Below are 6,926 nucleotides of genomic sequence, written 5' to 3'. Positions count from 1 at the left end.
GACCCACAATAAGGGGGTAGAGAACGCTAACGGGGAATGGCATGAGCTTTTGAAACCTCAAAGCCTGCCCCCAGGGACACACCTCCTTCAACAAGGCCATACTTCATAATTCTTCCCAAACAGCTCCACCAACTGGGGACCAAGCATTCAAATATGGGAGCCGATGGCGGTCCTCAACCACCTTTCAAATGCATCCTCAAATCTAGAACTAGCCCCACCTTGTCATCTTCTGGTTTCCTGCCCTTTAGAATCTGAATATGTATCAATTAAACTATAATTATGCTGTCTCTAGATATTAACTGTCCCCCAGCGCTACCAGTCAATCTTTGTGCATGTTCCTAGTCAATGTCTTCTTTGATTTGCTTAGTCTCTTGTTTTCAAAATCCCATTGCCCTGGTCCTACTTCACTGGTCATGCTCATATTTCTTAAAGAAAACCACAAGCAACACATTCAAATGCACATCACAATTGCCCCCATATTCTCCGCTTCTCCTTTCGCGGTAATAGAGAAGCTGCTCGCCTTTCTGCCTGACACACCACCTTCTTTCTACCTAGGCTGCTTCTGCAAATACCCACAAGATGCTTTCTTTCATCTTAGGTTCAAATTTTTCTCCCACCATTGAATTGCTCCCATTAACAAAGATCTTTTTATAAACTCCCCCTGTTCATATTATTTTCTCCAAGTACCGCCACATTTTCCTGCTTCTCCTTACAGAAAAATGCTAAAGTCTTTGCTTTAATTTTTGTCTTTGTAGGTAGCACCACCCTTTACCAACTATATTTAGTTTCCACTGTGGACATTTCTGTTTCTAGATCACGTGGCTCTTCTAAACCAGATCACCGTGTCCTAATAAAAATGGCAACAAATTAGCCTAGCTTTGGTCATGGTAAAATTCTCTGCCAGATGCAACATTGTTGCAGTTGTTCTTCCCAACAGCAACACAGTAACAAAAGAGAGGATGTGCAGCAATGATGCTGTCACCAAAAGAAAGGAGATGGAGGATGTGGAAAAGTAATACGTGTTCTCTGAAGTTCAAGGAGATATGACTGAACTCTGTTTAGATTATAATTATTCCATAACCAAGTAGACGTGTCAATGCATTGAAATTGTCTTACCTACTCATCCATACATTTTTATAAAAAATTAAGCAAAGGTCATAAGAAGTGAGACCTAGAGAAAGGAAAAAGTCTTAATTTTTATGTTCTAAGTTAGCAATACAGATCAGAAAAATCTGGTTAACATCTTCCATTACCAATTTTATTTTTAAAAAACCTTTTAGTGCTTGCTTCGGCAGCACGTTGGAAATGAGAAGATTAGCATGGCCCCTGCAGAAGGATGAGATGCAAATTCTTAAAGTATTCCATATCTAAAAAACAACACCACCAACAAAAAAACCTCAAAAATGACCAACAAAACCCTTCAGGTCCTATTGTTGGTAAAGGTGCTTGATACCAAGGCAGACAACCTGATTTTTATCCTGGAACCCACAGGGTGGAAAGAGAGAACTGTCTCACACAAGCTGTCCTCCAACCTCCACCTGTGCAGAGTAATGCACACGTCACACACACACACACACACACACACACACACACACACACGTAAATATAATCTTAATCCTTTACATTAATTTTCATAGTTTTCTATAAACCTAGTATAGAAAGTCAACTGCACAAATACATTATCCTTACATATATAATATATATAATCCTTATGTAATAGGGTGTAGAAAGCTATTAAAATACTAGGAATGACAAAGTTCTGAGGTCCGGTAAGAGAACATAAACCAATTCTTCCATCACCCAGAGGCTAAGATAAAATGATGGCCGTATCTTCTAGCATTTACACACAGAGGGACAGTGAGGCCAGCTCAGAATGGCTTGTCTGATTTTTAAACTACAACAACCTCCTCTGAATATGACATGACACCCTCTTTCCCACGGGCTTTGCTTTCAGAATGAGTTCCCAGTTGTGAGTATATCCGGTGCTGCCCTGGATTAGGCCCACCTCCACCCAGGGGATAGCCCACTAGCCTGTCTGACAGTAAGTCAGCCATTCAGTATGTCTAATCAGACAGAAGTTATTCTCTGAGGAAGAAAGCTAGCCCTGCAGTGAATAGGAACAGACCAGCATATCAGCACTCCCAGGGCACTAGACATTGTCTGGTAAACAAAAGGAAATTGGAAACATCGTGGTAAGGTAGTGGGGTATAGTTTGCGAAAGGCGAGACAAATGAAAGCTTTGTGTGTGTTCGGTTTGCTGGCGTCCCAGGAAAGATTTGGGGAAATGGTGAGTCACCTGTGAATACGTGGCTGGTTAGACCACAGAGAGGAGGAAAAGAGCATGCTCATTCAGGAAGGCATGTGAGACCTGGATCCCACAGGTGAAGGATTACACTCATTGAAAATCAAGAGACCGCTCTCCTCCCCCCTCCACCCCCAAAAACCTCTTATGTGTTGCCCTTGTTTTCAGACAGAGCTCATGGAATATTACAGACATGTGAACAGTTGAAAGGATGGAGAAAGATTTAAAAGTGAGACTAAATATAACAGGAGCTGCCCAGATTGATAGCAGGCAGAGGAATGGTTCAGTGATAGGAGAAAGATCAATGATGCTCGAATGTGCAAAAGCCTGCGGGACATGCGATCAGGGTCTTTCAATAACTAAAATGGAAGGAGAGAAAAGAGGGAAGAGGAACTTACAGAATAAAAAGAGACACAAATGTATCAAATGGATACAATGTATGCGCCTTATTTATTTGGATGTTAGTATAAATAAATAAGCATCTTAAAAAAATCCACCCATGGGTATAGCTTCCCTGTGCCTGACAAACAGCCTCAGGCAACTGATTCCTGGTAGAGGGAACGCCAGCCTGTCCCAGGCAGGAACTCCCTGACTTATCTAATACCAAGTGGTTAGCTGTGAAATCATTACATATATGTAGATGTCTATATACGTTTATAGATAGATAAGTGTATGAATATGTAACAACAATAAAAAATGATGCCATGAATTTGAGAGGGAGGGAGGCTTAGGAGGAGGTAGAGGGAGGAAAGGGAATGGGAAAAATGATATAATTGCATTTTAATTAAAAAATTTAAAAACTTTAAAAATACCAAAAAGGGAGAGAAAAATCCATGAGATAACTGGAAATAGACTGAAGACTAAAAAAACATGTCTTAACTGTAAAACTTGTATAAAAAAGCACAGAGAACGCTTAGGCAGGCAGATCCCAAAGCTGCTCTTGGCTGTAAGCAAGAGCCTCCAAATTCTGTCTAACCATTGCTGTTATTTTCTTCAACGTAGAGAGGATTTTTATTTGTGTTTGCAGCACTTGTAGTCAGCCTAGGGCCTTGCAGATGCCAAGGCTCTGCCCGCAGCCAGTGTGAGTTTAGATTTTAGGGTCCAAACTCAAAGTGCTCAGGAGAGAGAGGCCTGTTGTTTCTGCACCTGAGCATAATTTCCTTTCCACCCCACCTGTTCCGTGCCTCACGGGTGGTCCTGGGCAGCGTCTGTTCACACAAACCCGATGTGGAGTCATCCTGCTTCTGTGTTCATGCAAAAGAGCCACATGTTACTTAGAAAGTGGGGTCACCGGGCCAAGGCACAGTCAGGAAGCCTTTGTTTCCCAAAATATGGAGTAAATTAGAGCAGGGCACAGCCCAGTCTTCCCACAGTCCACAAAGGTTCTCCACAAAGATGGACAGTCTGTTCCAACCGAATGAAACTGGCAAGCTTAGAGCCAAGGTTGGGAGCCACCAGTCACTGTACTCAAGTTGTAGTTAGGACGCTCAAGTTAGGAGAACATTATTTTAACTGACAAAACAGAAACTAGCAAACATTTGTGCTTTAAGGCTCAGCTTGTTCCATTCGTTGCATGTTTAGAGTGTGGTTACACTCGAACTTCCATGCGTTTTTGCATCCACGCCTTCAGAATGTAGGGAGTCGCCCCACGGCCCCACAGGTCTGAGAACGCACAGCCTTTTCAGTGTGCTCAGGCTACGGCTGTGCATTTGTACAACTGCAGGATCGCTAGGCACCGTGGCTGCAAACACGAGCGGAATGTGCACTTGGGAGACGTGTGACCGAGGAAAGGAAATGTCCGTGCATTTTCTGATTGAGCAGGCAGAGAAGAGAATAAAAAGGCCTTTTATCAGTGTGCAACTGTGCGGACAGAGCACAGCAGTGAGCTGGAACTGTGCCTCAGCAGCAGGTTAAATGCCACAGAGTTATTGCTGGTCTAATGAATTTTAAAACTATCGTTTGAATGCAAATCCGGTGAGCAGCAAAGACAAAGAAATTTTGTGGCACACACCCTGCCCCCTGTACTAACTAACCTGCACACACTCAAGCTGGCTTACATTTTGAGTTCATGAAAAACTCAAAACAAACATCTCTGTGAGCCTAGAGAGAAAGCACTGACTGTAGTCAAATAGGCCAGGAAAGCAAAGGCCTTGCTCACCTGCGCTAGTTCACTGAAAGCAAACAAACTACATTACTTGGGCTAGAAAAATTATTAACCCTTCTCACCCCTACACATCATGCATTCTTTCCACCAAAATATAAGATGTTGAAAATATTAGCTAAATGTCTTGTATCTAGTGAAAATTACAGAGCTTGTAACCAGCTGAACTGGGTCAGTGGCTAAATAGAACCCCACCCCCACTTATGGGAGGTGCTGGGTCATTCTTTCTTTACTCCCCAGTGCCAGCCATAATTGTATTATTTACAGACCAGCTAATGGGTCAAAGCTATTTTCAAATGAAATGTCAACAAAGGGAGTTATTCAAATGAGCTCTTTCTAGAGATGGAGAACTTTGAGAATAAAAGAGAAACAGAAAACCATCCCTCTTCATCATGGCTCCTTGGCACAGTGCAAGGCCTATGCCCACATCACATATCTCTCTTACTCAAATCACACTGTGGTGGCAAAGGCTATGTCTCTGCAAATCTGCCTAAGACAGCATGAAGGAAAACTGAAGAGAAGCCGTGTCTGCAGAGGCCTTTGGACTGGTTAGAAGTTCAGTACTGTGGAGAGGTCAGAATGGGGCTGATCCAGAGAATAATTTCCTTGTCTTGGGCTAGACCTAGCCTTCCCAGAACAACCACTCTTTGTCCACCTTGGTGTCAGAACTAACATACCTCTGTGTGTTTCTTTGGGACTGAATGACTGCAGAACTGGGTGGGAGAGAAACTTCTGTCAACAGAGAGAGAGAGAGAGTTCAATCCAATGGTTAAATACAGCTAATTAATTTATTTCTAATTTTTCTAGCTAACCCCATCCTGGTCCATGGCTGGCTTCTGTGTTCAGCACCTGGTTATTCTCTCCTGAGAGTAATGATTTCCTCCACTTTCTTCTTTGCTTTTGGCTAGAAAAAAGGAGCGTTGAATGAATTGTCTTCCTGGATTTAAATTAAAATTTGGAAATCCTCTCTCACAATTTCTAGGTTTCATTGGAGAAGGGTTAGATGGTGTCCTTTCCTTCCTACTGAAAGGCAGTGGGCCAAGGAAGGGCTGGCAGCCTGGTTTTCTGCTATATACACTGAACATCTTTGCAGAACCTTGTAAACAGATGGGACACCCAGAGTGCACACATACCAACCTGGGGATGGAGCTGGTTTCCATGGTTTTGTCTTCAACACCTGCAGTCCTTAGACCGTGTCTATGTAGTCAGTCGGTACTTTTGTAACACTGCATTGAGCTTGGTGAGATACAGAAATTCTGGCCCTCTGCTCTCACCATCCATCTGGTAGCAACTCCCTTCTCTTCCCCACACTCTGTTTACCACAGTGGGCCACCTGGTCTCCTTTTTAACTAGTCAGTTTGAACAACATGGGTTGAGATGTTCAGTTAGCCAATGCAACCCCATTACTGAGCATGTCATACTGGCCCTCCCCTCCCCAAATCTGTCATTGCATTAGGTTCAGCCAAAGCTTAAATGGTTAAGAAGTGAAAGTACATGCCTTTAATCACAGCATTTGGGAGGAAGATGCAGGCAAATCTTTCTAATTTCAGGTCAGAGTACCAGGAAAGCCAGGGTGAAACAGAGAAACCCCGTCTCAAACACAAGAGGAGGAGAAACAAAGACAGAGCCTCAAAACATGGTGGAAGCAGAGAATAGACTTCCCGAAAGTTGTCTTCTAATCTCTATATGCATACTATGGCTGCACACACCTGCACACACACACACACCTACACATACACACACACATAAACACACACACCTACACATATACATAAACAAACACACTCACCTACACACACACACACACATAGACACACACAGACACACAGACACACTGAACATATGAAATGGCTTTTAACTTGTGGCCAATGGGTTTTTATCAGCTCTGTCTCCTGTAAAGACCTCTCCACTGAGCTGTCACGGGATGGCTGTGAGTCTCTGACGCAAGCACATGGTAAGTACAGAACTGAGCGGAGACCGTGACGGGGAGCTGACAGGTAGTGTGTCTGGACCCACACTGCTCGGGAAGGAAGAGGGAGCTGGCATTCTCAGTTCTCCCTACTCTGATTGCCACTGTGGTCCACCTTCTCTGCAGTCCACTTTTCCTTGGGAAGGAGCAAGAAAGGGTCAGAAGGAAGTTGAGTGTGTTCTTCCCCACTTTTTTGGAGAATAAGGACCGACCCTCTTTAACCTTGACCCTGGGGAATGCTGAGTTTGTGCAGCTCATGACTAATAATTTCTTCATCAATAAAAAATCTTTGCTTCGGGTGTCCACCTGGTGCCTATCCTCTAATGCGGCTCTAAAGCTCAGTCCAGGATGCGGGAAGTGGAGCCCACATACCTGATCCGAAATTGGTGACTGCACTGATGCCCACCTGAAATTACTTAATTTTAGTTTTCTGTTTGTTTACTTATGACCTTTAGCACATTAGGATAAAAACTTGTATTCACAGAATCCTAAAG

At 43.4% G+C, this 6,926-nt stretch overlaps 1 pseudogene; it reads left to right on the top strand.

The window, feature by feature from the left end:
- Window positions 1-1,279: 1,279 nt before the first annotated feature.
- On the top strand, window positions 1,280-1,371 carry LOC113457270 (annotated as a pseudogene).
- Window positions 1,372-6,926: the final 5,555 nt, after the last annotated feature.

This window comes from Microtus ochrogaster, chromosome 21 (assembly GCF_000317375.1).
Source record: "Microtus ochrogaster isolate Prairie Vole_2 chromosome 21, MicOch1.0, whole genome shotgun sequence".
Taxonomy (NCBI): domain Eukaryota; kingdom Metazoa; phylum Chordata; class Mammalia; order Rodentia; family Cricetidae; genus Microtus; species Microtus ochrogaster.
This window is presented reverse-complemented; position numbering and strand designations above follow the sequence as displayed.